Source organism: Pholcus phalangioides, unplaced genomic scaffold (genome assembly GCF_987345545.1).
Source record: "Pholcus phalangioides strain wild (caught in Gottingen) unplaced genomic scaffold, Ppha-v1.0 ptg000021l_1, whole genome shotgun sequence".
Lineage (NCBI taxonomy): Eukaryota > Metazoa > Arthropoda > Arachnida > Araneae > Pholcidae > Pholcus > Pholcus phalangioides.
The window spans coordinates 11,934,409-11,961,738 of record NW_028301614.1 but is presented as its reverse complement, the minus strand read 5'-3'; the positions used below and the strand labels follow the sequence as shown (position 1 = coordinate 11,961,738).

Sequence of the window (27,330 nt, the reverse complement as noted above, 5' to 3'; positions counted from 1 at the left end):
CAATTTTATTTTTTTCGCATTTGACTTCATAGTTAATGGTGCGAATATGATGTGGAAATTGAAATGAAATTCTACTGTTTCACATGCTTTGCGAAAAGTGCAAGTCTAGTCTCGTATGAATACATATATTTAAATATTTTATTATATAATTTTATGTAAGAGTCGAATCAAGTCATTTGTTGCCAAAACTTTTTTTTCCTTCTAAAAAGCAGCATTTGCTATTCGGGTTGATGAATAGAAGTATTTGGACATGAAAATGTAGCATTTATAATATAAAGAGCTGCTGTAGTCACCATTATCTCTTCTAAGTGCAGACGTGCCAACTCTCTGGAATTAGGCGAGAGACTCCAGATTTTTTTTCCCACTCTCCAGGATTTATAGAAATTTCTCCCAATTTTTGCCAAAAATTAGATTTCCACTCAAAATTAGCGGGGAAAATTACAAAAGTTAACTGCACATGCCATTTTCAGCATACATTTTACGTGGTGAAGAATAACTCTCTTTCTCTGGAGTTGCAAGATGATCGTGGATGGCAGAAATCATCCAGCACTGGACAGACAGGCTGGTTTTTTTTTTTTTTATCTATTACATAGCTGGCTCCTCCATGCAAAACAGCAATTGACTGACAACAGGTTGCGAGTTCCATCATCTGTGGCGTTCGGGGATGATTGCGCTCACCCGACATCGGCCTAAAATCTTTTTTTTTATTCTTTTTTTTAATGCTGAATATTTGGAGAAATAGTTTGCCAGCTCATGCGAATTTCTTGCTGGCAAGAGCTCTGGATTCAATGTTTATGTATGACTGAGTTTCGCCAACTATGTATACTTTCTTCACCCTCATTTCATTACAGTTCTGTCATGCTGTCCACAGCCACACTTCCAGATTGGTTTTTGTTGGGTTTGTGGCATGGCACCACATTGCCATTCTTAATTCTGCTTTATGTTATCGACTGTTTTGCATTATATTCTGCTCAAGGGTGTAAGCAGGGCCTACTGGGGGGGGGGGGCACTTCGATCAATTTATTTTTTCAAAAACTTTTCATAAAAATACATTTTTTTTTTCATTGAGGCTGTGGTGGCGCAGGGGAGAATCTCTGGATTCCAAAAGTTGGCACATCTGTAAGTACAAGAAAACAAATCAAAGGTTTATTATGTTCTTATGATATTTATGTTAGATGAAACATTTTGTTTCTAAAAGTTATGCACGTTATTCAATATTGTTTTTTTTTTTTATTTAATTTTGTTAAATTATTTATTTTATATAAAAATTGCCACGTTTTCGAGACAAATAAAATTTAATTGGTCAAATGGTCGACGCGTTTCGGCTCTTCAATGGAGAGTTGTCATTAGGACCTAGTGGTCAGAATTCACACGAATGAGTCATGGAGGGGTGATGTTTACATCTGGTCGTCCGAAGAGTTCGCCTTTGTATTTGCTGCGTTTGAGTGGTCTTTGGATGCGAATTGGAGAGCCATCTGTTGCAAAGTGTTGAAAATTTTGTCTCGACTGAGGTTAATAAAGCCTGTCTAAGCTGACAAAATAGGTGGCATGTTTCTTCCATCATTAACGAGGGAGAAACATGCCACCTATTTCGTTAGGTCAAGCTTTATTAACCTCAGTCGAGACAAAATTTTCAACACTTTGCAACAGATGGCTCCTCAATTTGCATCCAAAAACCACTCGGAGGACTAGGCATAAACATCACCCCTGCACGACTCATTGGTGTGAATTCTGACCACAGGGTGCTGATGATGGCTCTCCATTGAAGAGCCGAAACGTGTCTACCATTCGACCAATTAAATTTTATGTCTTAAAAATGTGGCAATTTTTGTATAAATTAAAACCAGGCAAAGTTTCAAATTTTTGTGATAAATGATTTATTATATATATATATATATATATATATATATATATATATATATATATATATTTTTTTTTTTTTTTTTTGTAACTCCTGATTGTTATTAACTGCTCAAGTTTTCGTAGCTATCATCAAAGGAATTTCTCTGACTAAAAAACTGTTGTCAGTTTCACTAGAAAAACACTCTCCTGATTGTACAGTAAAACCTCCCAACAACGAGCACTAATGGGACTGTGAAAATGAGGCTGCTGTGTTAATAATGACCATTTTATTTCTGAAAAAAATTATGACGTATATAACTTGTAAAATGATAATCTATTCTGTAATTGATTTATGATAATTATATAATTGATTATATTTGCTACTGCTATATAATAATTGATTTATAAATATTCTGCAATTAGAGGGGATCTGGCAGGTTGGAGGGGGTTGTCTCCAACATTACAAGAGACCATCAAAATGTGAGCATGCCTCAGCTGACCAAGCATGTAGTTGTAGCTCTGTTAATCAATCTCTAGCGTTATTTTGTCATCCTAAAATTTAGTTTTGCAGTGCTGAGGTGGAAACGACTTGACGAGAAAAACTGATATGGACCAAGGCTGTGTACCAGCAACCCCTAAATGTCAATTTATTCCCACCCACGATTAACTAGACCATAAATACTCAACCCATGGCACGCTGACCAAATGTGGCCCTCGAGTCATCTGATGTGGTTCGCGATCTCAAAGCTAATTTCATAGGTGCCAATGCTTCCGATTTTTCAGCCTTATTAAAATCTTCCGGTCGGAAATGTAATTCTTTTGATTTTTCATATCCTCGTAGAAAAATTCCTGAAAGTCCTCAAATTGAGCTTTGTTTGAATAGAGAATCTCTAAAGTAAATACTCTTCCAGTCCTTGCAATTTCAGGCTGACCCTGTTTTCTCAGAAAAAGTATGGGGAATCAGGATTTCAAGTAAGAAAAATCGGTAATTGTTACCAAATATGATGATTAAAGCAAGCAAAGTAATTGCTAAAAAAATCAGGACGGAAAAATGCATCCCGGAAAAACAGGATTTATATATGGTCACGTGTTGCAATTTCAAAAAGTCCCCAGTTTTCCCTTTCTTTGACATGTTTTCTTTGATGGAATGTGTCATCATGGGATAAACTACTGATTTTTTCAAGTCTGTGAATTTTCACCTATGTAATTTTTCAAGAATCAACCAAGCTGCACATTCTCAAATCACTTCAGTGACCTGCAGCACATTTACAGATCAATTAAGGGACCCGCTGCACATTCCTACTCCAACTTAAGTGGTCTGTAGAACATTTTCACATCCATTAAGTGACCCGCAGGGCATTTAAAGATCACTGACAGAGTTTAACTGCAGTCACAGGTTGAAGGATTAGAGGTCGACACGGATTGATTAAAATCCCGAATTTAACCAACCCATTTTGATCTATAATCCTTTAACCTGCGATTGCAGTTTGTCTGTGAATATGGCCGTTGTGTGTGTGTGATAGTCCTTTTTCCTTCTCTACTGCCTTCAATATACTCAACTAACATTTATACCCAGGAAAAGAAAACTTATAAGTTTTCTCCATAGAATTTTGGGGGAAGGGGAAACCCTTGAAAATCAGTTTATTTATATATAAAATTATTTTTCTCATAATATGCATATTTTTTCCAAACTCCATGTCGAAAAGTGGCTGTTGTTCATAGGGTACCTGTAATGTTGCATCTATGGGACGTGTTCGGTCCCGTCCCGACAAAATGTAGCTGTTCGGAGGTTTTACTGTTTTTGTTTTTTTTTTTAAACGTTGGTGCATGTTTTTCATGGATCATGTAGGTATGTCACATCTGATGTCAAGTCAAAAACTTCATGTTCATTTCAGTTATAATAAAAGTGAGATTATATAGATATATACTCTTCAAAACCGTTTCATAACAAAACAAAAGAGTTGAATGAAAAAATAACCAATTAGAGTGTTTGAGAAATATGCATTATATAGAAAATATGTCAAGTGAAGGCCACAAGAACAGTCATAGTTGTAATTGATCAATTGATGGGAGTTCAGGCGAATAATGGCCTATATAGTTTTTAAACTTTAGAACAGACGCTGAATCATCGTTGAGTTTGGGAGAAACTTTTTCTGCCCTGGAAGTAACACATAGTCCATTATTCCGTCAAACTCCTATGGCGTATGTAGGATGGTAACTGAAGAAAGCAATGAACGCAATGGTGATATAGACCATTGTTCCAATAGAACTCACAAATATAGCTATATAAAGTGGCATAGCAACGCTATGTTTGTATTTGTTTCTGATGAAACTAACTTGAGCATGTGACCAAAGCTACATAGAATGTTATTCAGGAAAAACCTGATTTCACAAAAAAGTTAACATAGACCATTATTTGGCTAAACCCTTCAATTGATTAAATCGTGTTAACATCAAGTCTTCAAAATTAATCAAACCGAATTGTGATTCTATTTTTTTTTTTTTTTATTTGTTTGTACTGTGGAACTTTTATAACTCGACCCCTTAAAAGAATCAGAAAACTTGGCAATGTGTGGATGTAAAGTTAGAGAGGCTTCACCTTTAAAAATAATTTTATAAAGATCCCTTATTTGTTATGTGCATACATACACGGTAGATAACAGGGCTCGTGGTATTTTACTGCTGAGCTGCTGATCCTAGAAGCATACTTCCAAATTAGAAAAATTATCCAAATAATGTGTAGTACTTATGTTATTCCTGTTGCAAGGGGTTGTATAGTTATTGAAACAAAAAAAATAACTTTTTATATGGACATCCTGTGCCCAAAAATCCAGTTAGAAAGTTGGCAACTAAAAAAAATCCCACGTTTGTAAGAGCAATCTTCACTGAGATGTTCAAATTTGAAAAATGGAAGATGGTTGGGAAAAACAGCATTAAATGCGGAAAAACCTTTTTACCCATATTTAATGCTGTTTTTTTCCAGACTTTCCTCTATTTTTCGAATATCTCAGTGAATATTGCTCTTAGAAACATTTGGAATTTTTTTAGTCCGCGTCAAGAGAGACGGGACAACAACTTTCTAATTGAGTTTTTGGGCACGGTGTCCATATAAAAAAAGTTGACTTTTTATTTCAATAACTATATAAAACAGTTTAAGCTACGGTCTCATTTTTCGCAAAATGCATAAAAAGTAGGGGCCACTTTTGCAAAAATGCCTACAGGAGGTATGAAATGAGAAGACATCCAACAATAAATCATTAGCATTGTAGCATTTTGTTAAAGCTTTCCCCCATTTTCGTTTTTTTGCTAAAGGAATTTTTTATCTAGCTTAAACCCTGATACAAAACCCCTTGTAACATGAATGGCATATTTGAGTATGACATGTTTGGATACTTTTTCTAATAGAAAGTATGCCTCTAGGATCAACGGTTTGCCATTAAAATGCCATATGTCCAGTTACCTATCCACCCTGTATATTGTTAAACTGCTGTATTTTCATCACCTACAAAATCAGTCTACAATTTGCTATGGAGAGTTTTCGTATTGAGAATGATTCGTTGATGGCTGTGATATTGAAGTCTGATTAGGTGATAAAAAACATAATTTGTTTGTTGGAAGATACTTTTTATTTGTGGATGAGCACCATAGCAATTGTCCCAAATAAGCAAAACGTCTTACTTGAAAAATTTTTTATTCAACTTTTTCAAACGTCATTCAACAATTTCAGATGTTATCCACACCTACCTGAGGTTTTCATAATCTACAAGCCCAAATTTTATGTTTTAAATAGAAAGGAGTGGGAAATGTGACTATGCTCACACACACAAGGGAAAATCTTATTGAGAACAAAACATTTCTGAAAGAAACAAGAGCGATAAATCTGTTTTTCTGACTCGAGGGCTGTCACAAGTTTGGAGTATAACTTGAAGTTCCTGCAACCCCAATCGTTGAAATCAATGGGCATCTCCACGAAAATCTAATCAGCTGTGTTATAAAACAGCAGCAGTGTTTAAAAACTAGTTATAGTTTATAATCACAGACAACAAAACCAGTTTCACATGTATCTGTCTAGTTCATTTTTCTCCCATTGAATTCAGTGCTGATTAATATTAGTTTTTAACCATGATAATAAATGTTGATTCACCCGGGTGGTCGAGTTATCATGGTTTCACTGTAGTCGATTATAAGATTTTCTTCTTTCCAATACGTTGCAGTCATTTAATTTAGATTTGAGCTGGAAACTGACAGGGTGTCAAAAATATGCTTGATGAATAGAAAATCTACTTGTTTTTGTAAATCATTCTTTTGTTGATTGCAGGGTAAAATGAAATTGCCAGGCATATTTCATATTCATGATTTCATGTATATTACTGTTAGCTTGTTTTTGACACCTATGTGTTTGATATATGTTCGGTTCCTGTCTCCCCTTTCTTTTGACGAAATAAAGAATTTTGCGCATTGAAATTCCTACGCTTTTTTAAAATGAGGGTAAAAAAAATCATTTATAGAATGACCAAGACATTTTAGTGAGAATATTTGAGACATTTTCAACAAAATGTGAGAAATGCTCATTAGTTATGTACTAAATGTGATTTATGAAATATATTCATGTATGTTCATGGTTCCATCAAAGCCTTCCACACGACAAACATATTTACTAATGAATGCCATCCTTGATTTAGGGAATTGTCATTTCAAATATTTAAGAATTAATCGTATGAATGTGGAGCATGTATGTGTTTGTGTGATTTCATATGCAATTTTTAAAGAGTCAAAACTTGTTTTGTAATAAAGGATATGTAAATATGTTGGAAGTATACAAATATATCTGCGATTATATATAGATATATATGTGTGTATGTATATATGCGAGTCTAAATGGCGAAATGAAAACTATATTTTGTTGTTTTTTTCTTTTATTAGAGTAAAATTTTTTTGTGAAAAGTTTTTTTTTTTTTTTCTTTTTTTGCATGGAATTGTGCAGGCGAATCCTTTTCATTTATGTATTTTTCCTGCTTCCGAATTTATATTCAGAGTTGTATTTTTTCCCCCCCTTGTTAATGTTTTTAAAATTTTTGGTGTTGAATTTTTCCATTGTAAATAATATGTGGAATAAATGAGAAAATTATTTCTCAATATATATATTTATTATGTGTTTTAATTTCCCCCCTCCCCAATGATTATATTTATAGTTAACATCAGGGCCAATATAATGGCGGTCTCATGATGCACCGTAGTCTGTACCGCCTGTCGTCATCGCCCTGTAATTGATTTTTTGCTACCCTAGTATTTCAACGTCACGCTTTCATTATAAATAAGGCGATGAGGATTATCTTGTTTATTCTAGTGGCTATAGTTAAAAATCATTAGAGCAGTGACGTCATGCATCTGATCCAAGGTAGCAAGAGAAACTTCAGAGATCAGACAGCCCTTACTATAAAGCTCTGGTTAATATTTAATACATGAGAATGTTTACCTGCTGTATGGGGATAACATTTGAAGAAAAAAGCGACTTTTGAGTGCTTACCCTCAGAACTGACCTTAAAAATACCCTTGTGTAGGCTTTTTTTTAATAGAATAAAAGCAAAATTATATACAGTATCAAAATTTGCCTTTACCTTTAAGACATTATTTAGTGGGAAGCTCCTGTATCAGTCTCCAATAAACTGTTTAGAGATGAGTATCAACTCTACGAGAGGATTTAGTATAAGGATGCACTTGACGATTTGGTACTAGATATCTCTGCACTTAGAACCCCACAATTGAGATGGATCAAAATAAACTGATCTTGTTCAACAAGACATTCCAAACATTAAGCTTTGCTCTTGAATTCCATATTTCAAGTGTATATATATATTCCACGATAAAATCCAGAATATTTTAGATGTTTAATTATATATACATCTCTATTCCGAAACCAACACCCATCTAGTAGTATTTATGCTATCGGGTATGAAAAACATTCTCACTGTAATGAAATATGATTGATTCACACGGCAATCTTAGTAATATCGAGATGTCTTTGGTAGAGCGGCTCTACCAATCAAACTTTATTGTTATTTTTGCATGGGGGGGGGGGGGGGGGGAGTCGTAAGAGAGTAAGGTCAAGGCCCCGTGAGAAAATTATTTTGGGGACTCTAGCCCGATTTCATAAATTTTGTGGGAGAAGGGAATCGGGCATTCAAAAATTCATGCACTGTCACATTATACAGGAATAGTGAAAAATATCCACTGAAAGAAATTGGAAAAATTAAATGTAAAATTAACACAAAAAATGAAAATTTTAGATTGCTGAAATTTCAAAAGTAACGGAAATTAAGGCCAAATAATCTGGGAACTAATGAAAAAATTTAGAATTGAATTAAAAATGAGAATACGGATACAGTAGAACCTCCTGATACAACGGACCCCCTTGGGACTAAATATTTTGTCCGCTAACGGGGTGGTGTGATAAGTGAAACCCCGTTTATACGACGTTTGGTTTCCATATTGAAATGCATATATACGTATTACTGTAAAAGTGATGCACCGGTGATTACGCGTAATTACCAATCATCTCGATAAAAATGTGTGATTAAATTTCATTACATTTATTAATCACTTTTACCGGTGATTATACATAAGCCCCAAAAACAAAGTTGTAAAGCTTGTTAAATATGGAAAAAATGTATATATAATCTTTCATCTCTTCATTAAACCAATTAATTATGTGCTCATGATGTGAGCACTTCACATCTTTTGCAATAAAAATTAAATTCAGCGTGAAGATTAAAACAAACCATAATTATCAGTCTGGTAATGTGGGCTTTTCTTTCACACGTATCAGCCATGTGTGAGCAAAACTAGCGCGCGCATTACCATTCAAATTCACCATCCTGGAGCATAATTATGTTCATTCAATTTAGCAGTCCCGAACCCGAGTCCCCTTGCATACCGGATAAGTGCGCTAGGGGACCCAGTTTCGATTCCCGGAGGAGACAAATCACTTTTCTTTCCAAATATTAGTGTCGACATAACATCTAGAAAATTCAATTTCTCAGTATATTTCAGGCCGAAAAAATACCATCTCTTATACAAAAATTAATAAATTAACAAAATAGTCAGGTGATCATGAATAACCACCGATTATATCATTTTTACCGTAACATATGTTTAAAAAAAGGATCACCATATAAAAGAGTATGTATTAAATAATACAACTGAATATACTCGGGATTAAATCAAGAAAATAAGTGCATTTCCAGAAAGATTCGTATTGAGTGAAGAATATAGTACACAGAAGTTAGACTTATACCCGGAATACCAGAAATACAGAGTTGAATCAATTTGAAACACTTTGCGTCCGTATACACACGACCTAAAATTAATTTAAAAAATCGGTCAAATGAGTTTGTTTCATTTGTTTTCCACATGTGATGTTTCTCTCAGTGTGAATTTTCAATCTGTTTGCAATAATTCGACACTTTTTCCCCCTTCTGCGAAACGGATGACTTCAATGTTATCTTTTAAAGTAAGCTGTGTTTTCGAGTTGAACCTGATATTTTAAGTGACACTAAAGTTACTGCTAAGCAGACGCGGATTGAACGGCGCGCGCGCGCCTGGGGACCCCAAAAAACCAAAACTCCACACTTTTTCTAATTTAAGGGGCCCAATATTTTCTTTTGCGCCCGGGGCCTCGACCGACTTTAATCTGCCACTGTCAGTGACTTGGGTACACGTCTGAGAAAAAAAGGAAGATGCTTCTCAGAAAAACCTACAAGTGAATACAGGTACAGAATGGAGAAAAAAAATAGAGGCAAGCAGATAAAAAAAGACGCTTAAAAGGGAAAAGAACCTTAAGAACTTTTCTTTGCTGTTTAATAAACGAATTTGGGGATGGGGGGGGGGGGGAGATGGACACCCGAATGGTCAATAATACGACAGAAACTGTACAGAAAAAGCTTGCGTGGCAGAAATGTTAGTCCCTTTCCCATCTAGCTTAATTTTTATGACCTTGTTTGGAGGTCTCTGCTGTTCTAAACTCGTCAAAAACAACATAGTTTGAATTCAATATGGCCATATGGATTGGTCTTCCTTTCAGTGGCAATCAAAGTGAAATACTGGGTTATGCGATTACATTGCAAGAGTTGGGGGGGGGGGTGAAAATGAATGTCATGAGGCGAGGAGGAGCAATGTAAAACATTTTATTTTCGGTCGTAATCGTAGATAACCATCAGAGAATATAGCAAAACTACTGTTTCCACTACCAGACACGGGGTAGCCATTTTTTTTTCAGATGAGCCAATCAATTAACAAAGGATGGCGCCCTTTTTATGACTTCAAATCTCTGTTACTTACTCAAAAAAGGAAGAAAGAAACATGTTCTTATCTCTCTATGTATGAGCTTGTACACACACATACACATGTTTATATTTTTTTTGATGGAAGTTAAATTTTAACAAAGATTTCTACTGCAAAATCGAAAAAAAAATTAGTTTGTCCGATTTTACTGTCCGTTATCGAGAGTGCCCTCTAACGGGAAGTGAAATACATTAAAGCCCTATTCCACGGGACCGGGAATCAGAAATGTGTCCGTTAACGGGAGGTGTCTGTTAAGGGAGGTTCCACTACATATAATTCCAGCCGCTGTGGTGGTCGATTGGTCATAGTGACGGACTCGCATCGTGAGGAACCGGGTTCTAACTCCACCGTCGCCGCAATGGTGGTCGGCTGAAGCTGGTTTTCTGTGGTTCCCAACTTCGAGGCACGAATGCGAGCTGATCTCTCCGTTAAAAAGTCTCACCGCAGCGAGCAACAGGCCTACAACATTACAATTATTCATTCATTACACTTCACTCACTATGAGTTGAGAAAAAAACTCAGTTTGAAAAAACTGCTTGCAGATGGCAGCACTATACACATAGCAAGCATTACACAGAAACAAACTTCACGAAAGGTTCACTATACGTACACACACATTCCAACATGTGCCAATTCGTTAGAAGTTCCGCAGAGAAATATGGACGAGGTGCTTGTCTGGTTTAGAGTAGTAGTATATACAGTAGACTCTCGGTAACTCGCCACCCCAAAAGTATCGACAAACATGTCGAGTTAACGGGGTTTCACTCTAAATTTTTGTCCTATCGTTTTTGTGTACGTAATTATATGCATTCTAACAATAGTATTAAATAAAATGCTAATTCTCATTAATTTTAATTCGGGGTTGTTTCAAAATAGAATCAAAGCGTATAAAAAAAAATTTACCTCATGAAAAATAATCAAGTACATTTGCTTGTTTTTCTTTCCGAAGAGAAAACAAAAAAAATTTTACACTATTCAGTTTATACCGCGATTGTTCGGCTTTTTCCTGACTGCGTAGGAAGTGACGTATCACATCTAGAGGTTTTAGTGCATCATGGAGAGATGGTGCCGATACTTCATCTGAACTTTCTGTGTGTGAGTGATTCTATTTCTTCGAAACATGAAGCACTTGATTTGGGTGATTGATTCTAGAATATCGTCGTCTGCTAAAAGTCCTAAAGTTACAAGATCAGAGTCAATACTCACAAATTCATCGTCGATACAATCACCCATAGTGCTATTTATGCTTTCTTCACACTTAATCTGGGAGGAATCTTCGGATAAATAATCGTTTTCCAAAGACTCAGAACAAAACCAGCATGACGGAAGCAGTTCGGAATCGTGCCCGAGTTCTATGCAGAATAAATCATTTCAACTGCATCTAAAATAGAAATTTTTGCGTCCATTCTAACATCCACAAATTCACAATTTTTTTGTCGGTAATTTTCTGTAAAACTTGGGATAATTCCTAATTTCCTTGATTGAGACTTTTTGTGAAATCTTTTGCTTTCTCTTGAATTATTGATTGTGATAATGGTATTGAGGGAAATTGAGGGATTTGAACCACAAAAGAGTTGCTTCCTCTACATCGCCAAATCTCTGGTTTCTTATGAGTTTTCTGCTTTGTTCATAAGATTCAAATGCTGAAAAAATATTTTCCTCATTTCCAGCAATTGTTGAAATGGGTTCCATGCAACTCCATATTCTTCGGCGATTTCACTCTGAGTTTTTTCCGATTCTAGTTTTTTGAAAATTTCAATCAACTTTTGATTTTAAAGTTAAAGTATGAAGTTCATGTGGAGCCATTGCATTCACGGCCATCGATACTCACAATGATAACCAAATGACACATTCAGCATCTAACCAGGCTTTAGCTCTTTCTTTTACTCCTTTTCTAAGAAATCATTGACATTGACATTGATTTGACTGTTCAATTGGGGTCCCGGAAGTCTAAGAAATCATAAAACCGAGTTCCGCCAAAAGCATTCTCCGCAACAGACAATATCAGAATTTACAATAGATAAGATTTTTATCCCTATTGGATGTTAACAATTTCAACATCCAATAGGGATCACACCACACTTTAGGGATCATCTACACTTCTTTTGGTCATAAAAAAAATGAAAGACTTGGAAACGCCACTAAAATGATAGGCCGGCCAAGAGGCTTCAAACATTCATTATTCACATGCACGCCCCCCCCCCCCATAGCGCATAAAAGGGACCCATCATATAGAACAAAAAAACAAAGGATTATCGAAGTTTCCACGGACAAGGTAAAAAATTCTTAGAATGGTAACACACGGGCAATTGTAGAAACCAGTCGTAGTAAAGGGACAAAAATCGTAGTCGACTTAAGCGGAGTTAAGCCAAACATGTGTCGAGTTAGAGAGGTTTCCCTACATTGAAATTAGTATTGTGCCAACCAAGGGAATAATAGATGTCGAGTTACCGAGAGTCTACTGTAATTCCAGCACCAATGAAAATTAAGAATTGAAGAAAAAATCCCAGAATTTTTTTTTTTGAGATGAGAGAGAAATCCCATAATTGATTAAAATTCAGAATTATATATATATACATATATAATGAGAAATAATTCCAGAATCAAATCAGTCGAAGCTCAGACACCTTGCTTACTACAAAAAAATTGTATTTGATGTATGTAATAAATATTTTTCCACTTCTATAACCTTAATTGCTATGGGACTCGGTCAACGTTCGACCAAATTGCATCTAAATGCGTGATTTATGCACCAATATTCAATTTTACTCCAAATTCCGTTGGGGATGAAAATACTCCAAATATTTTAAGGTTATTGTTTTTTTTAATATTTTCCACTGATAGAAGAAAAAAATACCCCTTAAGTGTGAAATCTAAGGAGTGAATTGACTCTTAAAAATTATATTTTCGGAGAACACACACTCGGTGCGACCGCATCTGCCGCACACCCGTAAGGGCGATTCTGAGTACTTCTATAGATCACTATAAACGAAGGGATTGGCCTACAGGAGATGTCTTTATCCCAGGGGACAACATCAGCAGCGTGTGCAGAATCGAACGAAGGGATTGGCCTACAGGAGATGTCTTTATCCCAGGGGACAACATCAGCAGCGTGTGCAGAATCGACCTCTGGAGGAGCACAAGGATCTCTTCCACGGAAATTTCAAATTATCAACCTTCAAAATTTATCAGAAATTGCTTTAAAAAGCAGAAATCGATATTGATATTTTCAAGTTTTTCTTCCATATTTTAATATATCTAAAATAAAAAAATTTACCAGCTATAATACCCATACCCAGTTTTCTACTCGGAGCATTGAAGAAGTGACAAACCATTGTACAGAAATAAACATGCCTGAACCGCATTGTTTGAGAACTACAGCAACTAAAGTAAACATTGGAAAAGTCATTGTTGAGGCCCAGTAATCATTGTTATCCGACAGTTTTTATCCCATTTCAGATTTTCCCGGCATTAACGAACTTTTAAAGTAGCCTATCGTTCAAATCAGGTCCTATTTATTCTATATGCAAAATTCGGAGGCGATCGGACTAAAACTATAGATTTGTATAGACACGCACACACACAGAAAATCGATTTTATATACAACTTTGTATACTGTTGTAGCGTATACACATGCTAATAAGATGGCATCACGTAGATGGTGCTACAAGTGCAGCAAATGGTCGGGAGAGAGAGCCGATAAAAGGACTGTGCTTTTGTAATCACATCGCTTACATTTCACTTGACATTCAATGCAATCGTTGTTGTTTTTGTTCATTTGAGTATGATTAATTAATTTAATAAGCTGGCATGGTGTTATCGCCTCGCCATAACTGGTGACCTTAATAGTTATGCGCTTAAATGCCTGTCGGATGATTCTAGTGACCATAATTAGTGCCGACTGTCTCGGTAATGAGGATTTCCTGGTATGCGAATTTTCGGCACTCGCTCGATCGTAGCAGGATTTCAGCATCATCCTCGCATTGTGGTGTTCCTGGCGTGCCGTATTCCGGCCCTTGTTGGATATCGTCGCTGACTTGTTCTCACAGTGTGGTTTTGGTGCGCAACGTTCCACTCTCAGCTAACGTAACTCTCCAACAGCCCGTTACTCGGTTAGGTTGAGTGCTGGTGAATCACACCAAAATAGACTTAACCCCCCTTAGACCAGGAACGATTCTTATCGTGTTTTTCGTTTTTTCACACTATAAATTCACTTTAGAGAGGCCCGTCAAAGATCCCAGCCTAGGACGTCCGGCTACAGGATGGGGCATGATGCATGTTCATGAATTCTTGGGGAGGGGATGGGCTCGGACAGCACTACACTAGAAATACTCTAAGAGAGCTGAACCGATACTACAAAGTTTATTGAGGGCTTAAGCATCCCGTAAGATGAACGTTTATCGATGCAAATATACGCTTTCCATTAAAGGCGTCCCGATCTTTTTAATGTTGCGGACCTCTTGCATAGGCCTACTAATCTAATGAAAATGCCTATATACTGTATGAATTGGTATTATAATCCTGCCCCCAGCATCATTATGCGCGCCCTTTAGTGACCATTATCAGCCTTCAGATATAAATGATGATGTCTTTTGTGTGAAAACGGGAAACATCAAAGCCTCCTAGATAAACTAGAGGCATCTAAGAGGCTTTTTGAATATATGGCACTGAATAATACAAAATCCCCCTGCCTATCACGACAAGTAATTTTTGCAAACATTTGAACTTTGAGAAAATGGGCTCTTCTCCGTATCGGAACATGGTTTCTGGGAGTAAATGCATGTAAGCATAGGCGTACGCAGAATTTTCTCGAGGGGGTTTCAGATTTTTCCTTTTGAGGGATGTTAAGTTTTTCCTGTAATATAACACTATATAATCTTGGCTCGGGGGTGGGGGGTAGAACCCCAAAACTTCCCTTAGCGTACGCTAATGCATGTAAGTACTGTTACCAGACGTCCTTCTTTTTGATGTAATTTGAAGCGTCCTCCCACGTTTCAGAAAATTCACCCTTTCTCGTCCTCCTTTTTCAGATTTACATTACCTTTTTCTTCTGGGAAATTTTTTTTAAACTCTAAATCTGTGTTTCCCAAAGTGGCCAATATCGTTCCCTTGTGAGCGATTGAATGGTTGAGGGGCGCTATAGAAGCTACGGGTTCACTTTGGATGGGGGGCAATGAGAGAAAAAGAATTCTTGAAGATGAGTTGAGATGGAACAAAACATTTAGGAAACTATGCGCTAAATCATAAATCTCTTCACATTGATATGAGTGTGTGTGTGTTTTTGCCACATTTTTACACGCTTTGAACGATCGCCGTCAAAATTTCGAGAACCATTCTCCTCTAAGTTACGAACAGTAAATGCTTTTCACGGAACTGGGGCCGTTACCTCTTTCATTCAGAAATAAAGAAAATAGGATGCAAACAACTCTCAATGCCGATTTCTATATGGAAAATCACTTCTGGCAAAAAAGCAACGTTCCCGAAGGAAAAAGAAACCACCTGTGGGTAGAGCTTAATGAGGTCATAGAAGCTTTCAGAAATGCCAATAAATTAACAAAAAAAACCAAGGTAGCTTGCCAAGGGAAAACCTCTTGCTCTAAGCAAAGCAATAAAACTGATCCGATGGTGGGAACAATTCTTCATAAACGAAGAGACGGATCGTTTTGTTCTCTTTTAAGCAGTTCCATTTTAGTTTAATTATTGTAGTGGCCACGTATATTTTTGGTCAGCATAGTGGCTCCATCTGTTGTGAAGATTGGCGGTAAAAAGAGTACGTGGATAGTTATCCTCTTTTCTTAGTTTTCGATTGTGTTACCGTATCCGAAGACTGAGAAAGGAGGACGTCTGCACACGCATCCTTAGTGACATTTATCCCGATTTCCCCAATTGACGGCGCCACTATTCCGACCAATAAAAACAGTCACAACACTAATATTTCCCAACTCTAAACAGTGCCGTCTTAACGCATGGGCCCACCCGGGCACGGCCCGGGGGCCTCAAGAGAAGAGGGGCCTCACAGAAATGAAATCCAGTTCAAATTTTCTAGGATTTACCAGATAGGGCCTCCGAAAAACCACTTGGCCCGGGGGCCCATGATACTCTTAAGACGGCCCTGACTCTGAAACAGAACTACTTTAAAAAAGCAACAAAAAATTCTGGAAATTTCGATGGCTATTTGTGAAACACTCATATCAGTGAAGAAATTGGAGAAAAAGCATTTTCCCGAGAAGAAAAAATTCCGAAGACCTGAAAAGGACAAAGTCGAATTTTCCGTAAGGGGTCGTTCAAGAATTACGTCATCATCGATGGGGGGGGGGGGGTCCGATTTGCTGACTTTTGATGACAAGGGGGGAGGGGTTTGGATAATGCTCACGTCATCAACCACCCTTTATGAAAATATGAGTTAGGATTCAGAGGGACAGAGCTGATGACGAAATTTTGCTGACAAGGGGGGGTCAGCGTTTTGCTGACTTTTGCTGACAGGGGGGGGGGGACGGGGTCAAAAATGGCTAAAAATTTGCTTACGTAATACTTGAACGATCCCTAACGTAGGAAGACACTACTTGAAACTGTACCAGAGCAAGTGCTGCCATCTAGGTATCTCGTTGCAAGTGAGAAAATAACGAATTAGATGAATATATATTACAGGACTGTTGGTGCGCAAGGGGGGACTTTAAAAATTCTTTATGCTAGATATCAGCAGGTCTTTCCGTTATTTTAGTTTTCTTTATATAAAAAAACTAGTTGCTGTATCGATCCTTGTTTTGTACAAAATTCAAATGAAAGTTAAATCTGAAGGGAAAAAAAAACAAATTGAATTTATATATTTAAAAAAAAAATTGAAACCTGATTGTTTTTCAATTTCTGAACTCGTTGATGCCGAAATGATAGGAATTTTAATTTTGTATGAGTATTTTATTCATTTCGTCCATGATTGAATAATATAATAAATTTCTGATATGAAAATGGCAACAGAATTTGAACAAATAAGATTTCATGTAAACTTTGTACAGTAAAAACTTGTCAATCAGGTATTTTTTTTTTTATCTGTTGAGAAAATATTGCCAATATTTTGTAATAAGAGTTGCAGCTGCTGTTGTGGTTTGAATCGCGTGCCGCAATCGTCGAAATCGTTTCCAAATCAGACGAGAGCAGCCTCAATCGAAATCCGCGATCGTCCCGAGATTTTCATATTGATAGTTGAAGATGGTCGAGTTTTGCTGATGGATCCATGTGAGTATTGATCGCATCTCTCATCTCTCTCTCTCTCTATATATATATATATATATATATATATAACATTAATGTTAGGAATGTATTATTCGGGAAACATCTAATGTGCGCGCCTCCTTTTGAATATTCCGATGGCATCTATCGAGTATCAAATCTGTACAAGGTCCACCTATGCCAAGCATCCTCAACCCGTTTCTCGCGAGCACCATAGTGCTCTCTAAAGCATCTAGAGTGCTCGTGTACGATTCCGTGCTCGCAAGCACTTGATCAACGTCCCTAGTGAACATCTTGTACAAATCGCATTGAACAAATGAAATCGTCCTGATTTCATGCATGGGTATGTCAGACTTGCCGTAAGGGTGCTCTTCTTTTGATCATGGGTACAGGCAGTGCTCGCGACTTGAAAAAGGTTGAAGACCTCTGGCCTATGCATTGCATATTTAGATGAAATTCCTAGTCTCCAGTTACCAAACATACACTTGAATCATCTCATGACCTACCCCACACAGCAGCGGGACCCCTACGCTATGATCTTTAGCGGGCTTCCTTATATTGTGGATAAAAATGTATATATATAAGAACCGTCCTGGTGGTCCCTGGGCTGGAGCCCTGTCAGCCCCATGGTTGTGAGGGCCATTCATCACATTTTTAAGTTTTTTGTGGCACCTAGATATTGACCATGGCCATATGTATCCGCATTAATCGATGCCTAATCAGAGATAGTGAACGTTCGGAAGTTTTTATAGGCATCTAGTCTTGAACCATGATCCCTGTAATGATTCACATGCTTTAGTAAGATAAATGGAGCTTTAGCCTATGGCCTGAATTGCTAAAAATTAATAAAAGTGCAGAGGGCTCCTAAAACTCTTGAATGTAATGCTAAAGCTCGCTGAGAAATCTGTAAATCAGGTGAATATTTTTTTGTATGTTACAGTGGCAGCTCGTGGTCGGATATATTTTTGGGGATGCACATTTCAAAAAATATACTGCCATCTATCGGTGATGAAATGTAATCAAGCACATGCAGGGTCGTAACTAAGATTTTTGCCGCCTGGAGCAAACATGATTTTGCTGCCCCACCAATATAAACTTTGATAATTTTGTGTAATGGTGTTCTTTTTTTCCCCCTAAAACTTGCTGCCCCTAAATTTTTCCACCCGAGGCAATCGCCCTGTCTGTCCCCCCCCCCCCCCAGTTCCAGTTCTGAGTGCATGCATGTAGGCCTACTATTTACTAGTAGTGAAATATTGCACTGCATTGGAAACTTTTATTTTTGTTTATCAAATTATTTTCACATTATCTGTATATCTGCAGTACAAAAATAATAATGCTCTATCAATGCAGCATTTGCATAAATAGTTTGCGCAGTGAGCTTAATTGATATCTTAACAATGTTTAAAATCATCATTTAAGTTAAGCAGTTGCCATCAGCAATGGTTTTTGCAAATTGTGTGAAAATTCATACCCAATTCTTCAAATATCAGGGGTCTGTGCCCAGCGAAAATTGGGGCCCATTTTTCAGACCTTTCAAAAAATTCTAGACTTAAAACAAATGGATCCTTCACAAAATTCTGGACCTAAAAAAATGGTCCGTTCACAAAATAAAAATTAGAGATTCCATAACTTTGGAATTTCATTTCTTTTGTGTATATTAAAGATTACTTTATTACCTCAAAATTAACGATCCTTCTCACAAAAATAGGACCCTATAAAAAGTCTAGACAGACGCCTGAATATTATACTCTAATTTAAAGGGTGTTTAAATTTTGTATGATAAATTTATAAAATATATGTATATTTTATTCTAATTTAGAAGATACAACAGATTTAAAAGATAGTAGATTTAAAAAAAGTAGATGGCAGCATCAGTCTCCAAAGCACATTTCAGCAAGGCATGTGTTTTCCTTCAGTTATAATGTTTATAATCCCTTCCAATATAACGTTTGGTTTTAGTGGAATGAGGGGGTACTATAATGAGCGTCGACTGTATCAACTGTATTGTGAAAAAAAAAATCGTTCCGAGCCTCTGGACTGGGGCCCTTTCAGACTCTCCCCTTGTAGGGTGGGGGGCATGCATGTTCTGTTTTGAGTGTTTGTTTTTAGCACCCAGATATTAATCATGACTATATGTATACATATTAATCAATAATAATCAGAGATGGTGACTGTGTTCTGAAGGCTTTGTACTTGTCTAGTCTTTTCAACCATGATCTCTGTAATGATTCACATGCTTAGTAAGGTAAACAGCTTTAGCCCCCCAAAGCAGAATATTTTACATTGTTCTGCAACAAGCCCTTGACTAACTGAAAATGTTCTGGTTAACAATTAGTGTTTTCCACATTTTTCTTAAAATTCTTCCAGATTGTTATACAGTAGCACTGATTGTTCGTGCATGTCTCAGATTTTGGTATGTTCTGCTTTTGGAGGGTCTATGGCTCAAAGTGCTACAAAATCAATAAAGGTACATAGGGCTCATAAAACTCTTGAATGTAGCCTAATGCTATAACTCGCTGAGAAATCAACAAATGATCTCAATATTTTTTTATATTATCTATACATGAATGTGCCTCTTTTGGATGTTGCCCCCATTGAAATCTATCAAATCTCTACCTATGTATTGCAGAGGCGAATGTAATTCTAATTTTCTCTTGTTACCAATGACCGTAATGTCTACTCGAATCATCCTCTCATGCAGCAACAAGGTCCTGAGATCTTTAGCATTTTTCCCTGCCCCCACGATCAGATTTTTCATAGGGTCCCTTACAGTGGATTTATAGTGTGAAAAAAAATTATAAGAATCGTCCCAGTCCCACCCTTGTGAGGGCCTTGCATCAGATATTACGAGTTTCTTTATAGCACTCAGATATTGATCATCTGGCCATATGTATCCATATTAACTGATGTTTAATCAGAGATGGTGACCATTTGGAAGTTTCTTACATGTACCGGTCTTGAACCATACTCTCCTTCAAGCACAGATCCAGGATGATGTGACGATAGGGGCGAATTGTGCAAGTTCATTTGATCATCCTGCATTTTACAGGACAGACAAATTTTCTCACATTATTTGGCTCTTAGGAGGCATGGTCCATCTTCCCCCCTTCTAGATCCACTCCTTAGCAAAGGCAGACATCTTCATCTATGGATGGGGCTTCGGCAATCATTTAACAACTGCGAATGAAGCAGAGGCAGCATCTTCAGCTGCAAATCGAACAGACAGGCATCTTCAGATTCCAATGGAGTGGAGGTAGACATCTTCAGCGGCATAATAAACCTAGGCAGACATTTTCAGCTTTGAATGGAACGAAGGTAGGCATTCTCAGCTACAATGAAATGGAGGCAGACTGATCCAGTTACATGTGTCTGAGAAGCAACTTGGTACATTGATCGTCCCATATTTTACGAGACTGACAAATTTCCCCCATATTATTCAGCTCTTGGAAGGGACGATCAACCCCACCCCCCACCCCCCAATCTGGATCCGCGCTTGGTCTCTGTAAGGATTCACCTGTTTAGCAAGATAAACGGAGCTTTAACCTGTGAGAGTTTGAATTGCTACAAAATCAATAAGAGTGTGGAAGACTGCTAAAACTCAAATGTAATTCAAAATTCAATGCAAAATCAACAAATCGGATGAATATTTTTGTATATTAATCTACACATGAATGAGCTCCTCCCTCTTTTAGATTTTGTCTTAATAGGGTCTATCAAATCTTCACAAGGTCCACCTATGTATTTGCATTTTTGAATGTAATTCTCTGTATTTTTTTTTTACCAAACCTATTCTAATGTCTGCTTGAATCATCATCTCATGTCCCAGCCCATACCTCATCGGGGCCTGTAGGATCTTTGGTGGGCCCCCTGATAAAATTTCTCATTATTCTCTCTTATATTCCTCTTATGCCCTCCTCTTATATTCTCATTGTAGTGAATTTATAGTGTGAAAAACAAAAAGAAATGATATATATATAATAATCGTTGCTTCCGCTTATCTGTTTTGAGAGTTTCTTTGTAGCACCTAGATATTTATCATGGCCATATGTATCTTTATTAACCAATGTTTAATCGGAGATGGAGACCACTTGAAAGTGTTTATACAACTTAGTGGCCCTGCTGCAGGATGCGAGGTCCATAATGGGTATTTATGATGATTCACACACTTGGGAAAGTAAACGGAACTTTGTGAAGCCTATGCCACCTTTTTCCGGAACCTGTGGCCCAAATTGCTGCAAAATCTATAAAGGTGGGGGAGGGCTGCTAAAACTCAGCCTTGTAGACTGCTCCAAGATTTGATTGGAGTTTTTGTGCAATATATTTGTGGATTGGTCGTTTACTATTTGGCTGATTGGGTGACCGGAATATTGAAAATGACAGAGAAAGAAATTTTTGCTCGGATAATAATTTAAAAAAACTGTAGATCACTTTTAGAATATGCGTGCATATCTGGACATTTCACAGAAAACAAAATTAGAGTCAAAATAAAATTTCAGATTGAAAAAATTATGGGATTTTTTTCCCATCTTTATTCCTATATATGCACTTCATCTTCACGTTTTAACTCCCAAAATCCCAAAAGTAATCTCCATAATGTTTTTGATGTGTCCTCCCTTATATAGATGCACCGATTCGAAGACCCTTTGGTGAAGGTGTTCTTTTGGGTAAGCACTCATGCTTCCTGTGAACTTTTCGAGAAGAGTGTGGAAGATGTGATATGCCATTTAGAGAAATATTGGACATTTTTGTTGAGATTTTAATGTTTTTCCACAAGTTCAAGAGGGTTTTTGGTCCAGCAATTACCTAAGCATGCGAACATTGATATAGCTTCTTTATCAGTTTTTGATTTTTTTGGAAATTTTTTGTATTCCATATTCTTTAATGTGTAATCTATGATTATGAAAGATAATTAATCTTTGTCACGGAAAATGTAAGGAACATGGTGTACATGTTTTAATCCTACTGATTTATCATCTTTCTAGGACTGTGACAAACAATTTTATGTGACTAATTTTTATGTATAATGGTGGCATTAGTAGGCCTTTTTGGAAATCAGTTATGTGAAATGACCAAAATGTTAGTTATTTTGTGAAAATTTTAATGTCGCACAATGGTGAATGAAGGACTGTGACTGCGATTATTGCATTGGATAGGCTATATATATCGGAAGTTTTTGTCGCAAGTCAGTTATTTTTTCTTTGAAGTATCTTTGGTTTTGGTGATGGATAATTTGACATTTGTATGTCTTGCTATAGAGTGTCAATGAAATATGGTCACCCTTGGGTATCAGTTTTGTGAGATCAACTACTGGCAATTATAGGAAAAAAATCTATCTCGTAATATTTTTATGATATTTCCTTACAATTTACAGTCCGGCTTTTCAGGTATTTGACACCCAAGGTAACGAAAATTTGCTCTCTTAATCACTCAGGTAGAAAAAAGAATAGTCTTTCGTGAAGAGAAAGAAAATAAAACTGAGCTCTATCATAGTGAAATGACTCACGCTCTACCCATTATAAAATAAATATAAACCATTAAACAAATGGGATCACACTCACCATCATATACTTTTGGCCGTGTAACATATCACCTCTGGGGGGGGGGGGGTGTGGAGCTCTGGAATAGACCCATGGATGGTAGGAGCTAAATTTACAGTACAGAATTCTGTGGGTTGGCTTTGGGAAGAAGAGTGATAGGAAGGCATAAGACAAATAAGCTATGAAGATGTAATTTTAGCCCTTAGATTACCGATGGGGTCCATTGGACCAATACCTTCTAGAGCAGAAGGCCTGACCCCGAGATTCGTGACGTCATCGAATTCCGTCCTAGAATCGTCTTCCCTGTAAGATCGTTTTCCAGCAGCACCACACACTGTAACGCCGTTATATATACAAATATTTTTTTTTGACCCACCCCGCTGTAATATATATTTTTTTCTTATTAAAAAAAAGGTTGAATTACCTTAGAATTTAGCACTCGAATGGACGAGTTTATACTCATAATTCAACATTATTTTCAAGTATCAATTAGAGCCAGAGTTTTTACGAAAACTTTGAAGAAATTACCATTTGACATCAAAATTTCCCCAAGAGAATTTTTCGGAATTTCATTTCTGTTGATTTTAACCAAAAAAATATCCATTGAATACCAAAATTTAAGTATATATAAAATATCCTTTATTTTTCATTAAGATAGACATATGTAATATTCACTATATATTTTATTTAAAAAATATATACAGTATATACAAACTTTTCACGTAATGTGTATTTTATTGAAAGGAAGAAAAAAGAACGAATGAACAAATATGCTTTGCTCCTTCCAGAAAATTTCAATGGAAACTATGGATTAGATATAGATTGCATGATTCTCATTCGTACAAAAATTCATAACATTCAAGTAGTAAAAATCCATTTCAAAAATAGTTTTTTTCTTCAATGTCACCAGTTTCTTCTTTGCATAAAATTGTTTTATTATTTATAACTTCTCTTAAAAATTCATTTTTATTCGAAGATTCTTTAGAAATAAGCCAGAAAAAAAACAAACCAAGAATACGTAGATTAATTTTGAGGTTTGTTATGAAGCAAAGTGTGATCTATGTTCAAGATTATAAATATCATCTGGTTCATATTTTATTTAGGCTGGGGAGCAAAAATTCTATCCAATGTTTTTCACTACACACATGGAATTACACAAGAAATAAAACTTGCTAGAATTGAAAAACAATCTTTAATTGAACATTTGCATTAAACATGAATTCAACATCATTTTTCAGTTTCTCAGTCACAACGTCATTATATAGAACATAACTAACAACTACAGGAGTTGACACGACAAACCCCTTTAACCAAATTTCGTATGAATATGAAACTTCCATCTTCACACATAACCATCACACATAAACACATTTCTTTTTCAGTACTTAGATACTCTTTCCACTCTGAGCATTTAAGTTTTTTCATGAAAGCATGTGAGCAATATATATATATTCAGAACTTGATGGCAATTTTCTGTGAACGACTAAAATCATAACCACCATCATTTATGTATAACTTTTTTTAAAAAAAAAAAGGGAGGTGTAAAATGTACCAGTAATGAGACACTTATTTCAAAGATTTAAAAATAAAAAATGAATTTAAAGGTGAATTTGAAATTTTGAGCTGATAATGATGGATAAATGTTTGACTGATATTGAAAAGTAATTGAGTAAATATTATTTCAAGTTTCGGAGCTAATTAATTAAATGTTAAATGGCCCATTACTTATACATTTACCAAACTTGATCAAAACAATCAAGTTTCCTCTTTGCACATTTTTCATTCCTAATTTCCCCTTTTTTCTTTGTCACCAAATCATTTTTATTCATACACAGATTTTTGAGTAAAATATTAGATGAAATCCATAAAAAATTTTTGAGCAATATCAGCTTCCCTGTGACAACTACAACATTCATATACATTTAATAAAATTTCAAACTCTTTCAAGGTGGTAAAAGCTGTGTTTACAAGAACTTCTCTATGCTTACTCTGATTATTATATATCATTTATTACTATATATGATATGATTATTACTATGATTATCTGATTACTGTGATTACTTTGGTAAATTCAGCAGTATCAGTGAAATGAGGGATATTTCTGTCTGGACCCAATATATTTAAAGCCTCGCAAACAAACTAATTGAAGACTGAGTACAAGTTTGATGTTTTGTCTCTCTAAATTAAAAGGTCTGAGATTTTCATGTTAGCCCTCTTGCATATGAGACAACATTTGCAGAGTCTGTCATACAGTTGTTTCACTGATGCAAAAGATGCTGTACAAAAATTGTCAACTGAAACATCAAAGTTCAGGTAAAAATAGCACTTGCCATCATTTCTTTGATTCAACCAACCAGTTATTTCTGATATTTTTTAACAAATACACACTATAACAAAAAATAGTGGTCTCGATGGACACCGAGGCTGGGGATACATATATAAATTCTTATGTGGCTTTGTGAACAAGCTCATTGCTTTTCTATTGATAGCATTGTTATCAGTGACAACACCAATAACTGTGAAACCAATATTTTCTAAACCTAAAATAACTTAGGATAACATTACGTAACAATACATGATTTATCTTGAACACAGGTAAAATATGCACAACTTCTTTAAAGGGGGACATTAGGCTGGAAACTATAAACACAAAAGCACTCTTCGCAGCTTCTTCTGTGTTGAAGGCCATGCCAACAACAGAACCTCCCTTATAATCAAAATAAGGTTTTACGTAAATTTCGTCAACAAGAAAAATAACTTTATCTGCATCAGAAATATATTTTGCTTTAGCTTTTATGTACATCAAGAAATTTTGACTCACCTCCTCGGTTGGTGAAACTGGTAGTCGCTGACTAATTTTCCTCAAAGTTGATGGATGAGGCAGTATCATTTTATTGCTAGATCTTATAAATTTGTACACTTGTGGCGAAATTGAATGTAACAGAGTAGCAAATATATGATGTCATTAGAGTATTTAAAGTTGTTTTTTGCACAACGACTAATCTTAATTTGTTCCTCTATAAAATTTATCAGTAATTCATTTTCACCAGTCTTCAAAGAAGACAGAGCATCATTGAAGAAATCTATTTTAGAGGAATTTTTTCCTCACACATAGGATTCATACTTTTAAGTGTGTCTAATATATCAATTAAGTCATTGAAATTTGTGAACTTATATGGGAGGGTAAATTTTGTAATTCTTTTCAATGCAATACTTTTTAGATAAACAGAAACATTAAGATTACTTACAACCACTGAATGCGAAATCTGTGGGTATGGTTGTATATCCAAATGATAAACACAAAATTTTTCACTGATTCGACACTTCATAAAAATTGTCAAGACCAAATGTTTCAACACATCACTGTAGATCTTCCATACTGCTGATTTGTCTCTGCTGAGAAAATGTTGCTGCATCAGTCACACTTTCCTCAAGGGCCATTTTTAAGCGTTCATTCTTTCAGTGTTTTTTGTAGTTTGGAGATAACCTTCGTTTAATAGGAAGTGTCATAGAAGTTGAGGGATATCCTTCGAAGAGGCATGGCACAGCGTTCTTTCTTCTCTTAATTATCAACGGAGCTGTTAAAGTATTACCACTGTTTCTGTCAAAAGCTGAAGATTCTGTTAACAAATCCGTGGCCAGAAAATGCAGTTCACATACCTAGACATAAAATAAGCATAATCAGACTGATGGCTATTGGTAATAACATGAAATTAATTTAGTCTCTGACCATTACTTGTTCTCCATAAGAGATGGGACAAATAATCTGCTGCTAAATTATATATAATATACTATTATTATAACTAGTTAAATACTAGTTCATAAATTATATGGTGCATTACTAGTTAGGAGTAAATAATGATTTACATTTCCTTGATTGGATATGAAATTGTAATTAATTAAAAACAAAAATCATTTGGTAATATTAATGTACTATGATGTATCATTGTCAAATTTTGTCAGTATCATGGCAATATCTCCCAATTACCAGTTTTACAATATCTATTGAAATAAAAAAATTCCATACTTAAAATTCAATATTTAAAATTACCAATAATTTCATTTCTTAATTAAAAACACTAATTTCATTTACAATTGTGATGAATTTTAAGGAAATTAATATTCGGCCACGAAATATTTGCTATCTGGCCAAAACATTATCTGAATATTTGGTACTCGGTTATTCCGCCGAATCACTATTTGTCCCATCTCTTCTTAATATTGGAGTTGATTTTTTTGCATTCCGTTGTTTTTTTCTTTAATTTTTCTTAAAGAATAAAACAATATAATGTTTACGAAATGAGCACTTACACTACTGCGATCATTCGGTACGAAGTCCTTTTTTCCTCCCTTTCTTTGGATGGAATTCAACCACTTCTTCTTC

The 27,330-nt window shown here is 35.8% G+C and overlaps 1 protein-coding gene across 1 annotated transcript in view; it reads left to right on the top strand.

The window, feature by feature from the left end:
- Nucleotides 1-17,155: 17,155 nt before the first annotated feature.
- Nucleotides 17,156-27,330, top strand: part of CYLD (ubiquitin carboxyl-terminal hydrolase CYLD) — a 104,249-nt gene continuing 94,074 nt past the window's right edge. The window contains exon 1 of the mRNA XM_089249100.1: nucleotides 17,156-17,415. The gene's annotated coding sequence lies outside the window, so the exon portion shown is untranslated. The remainder of the gene's footprint in view (nucleotides 17,416-27,330) is intronic.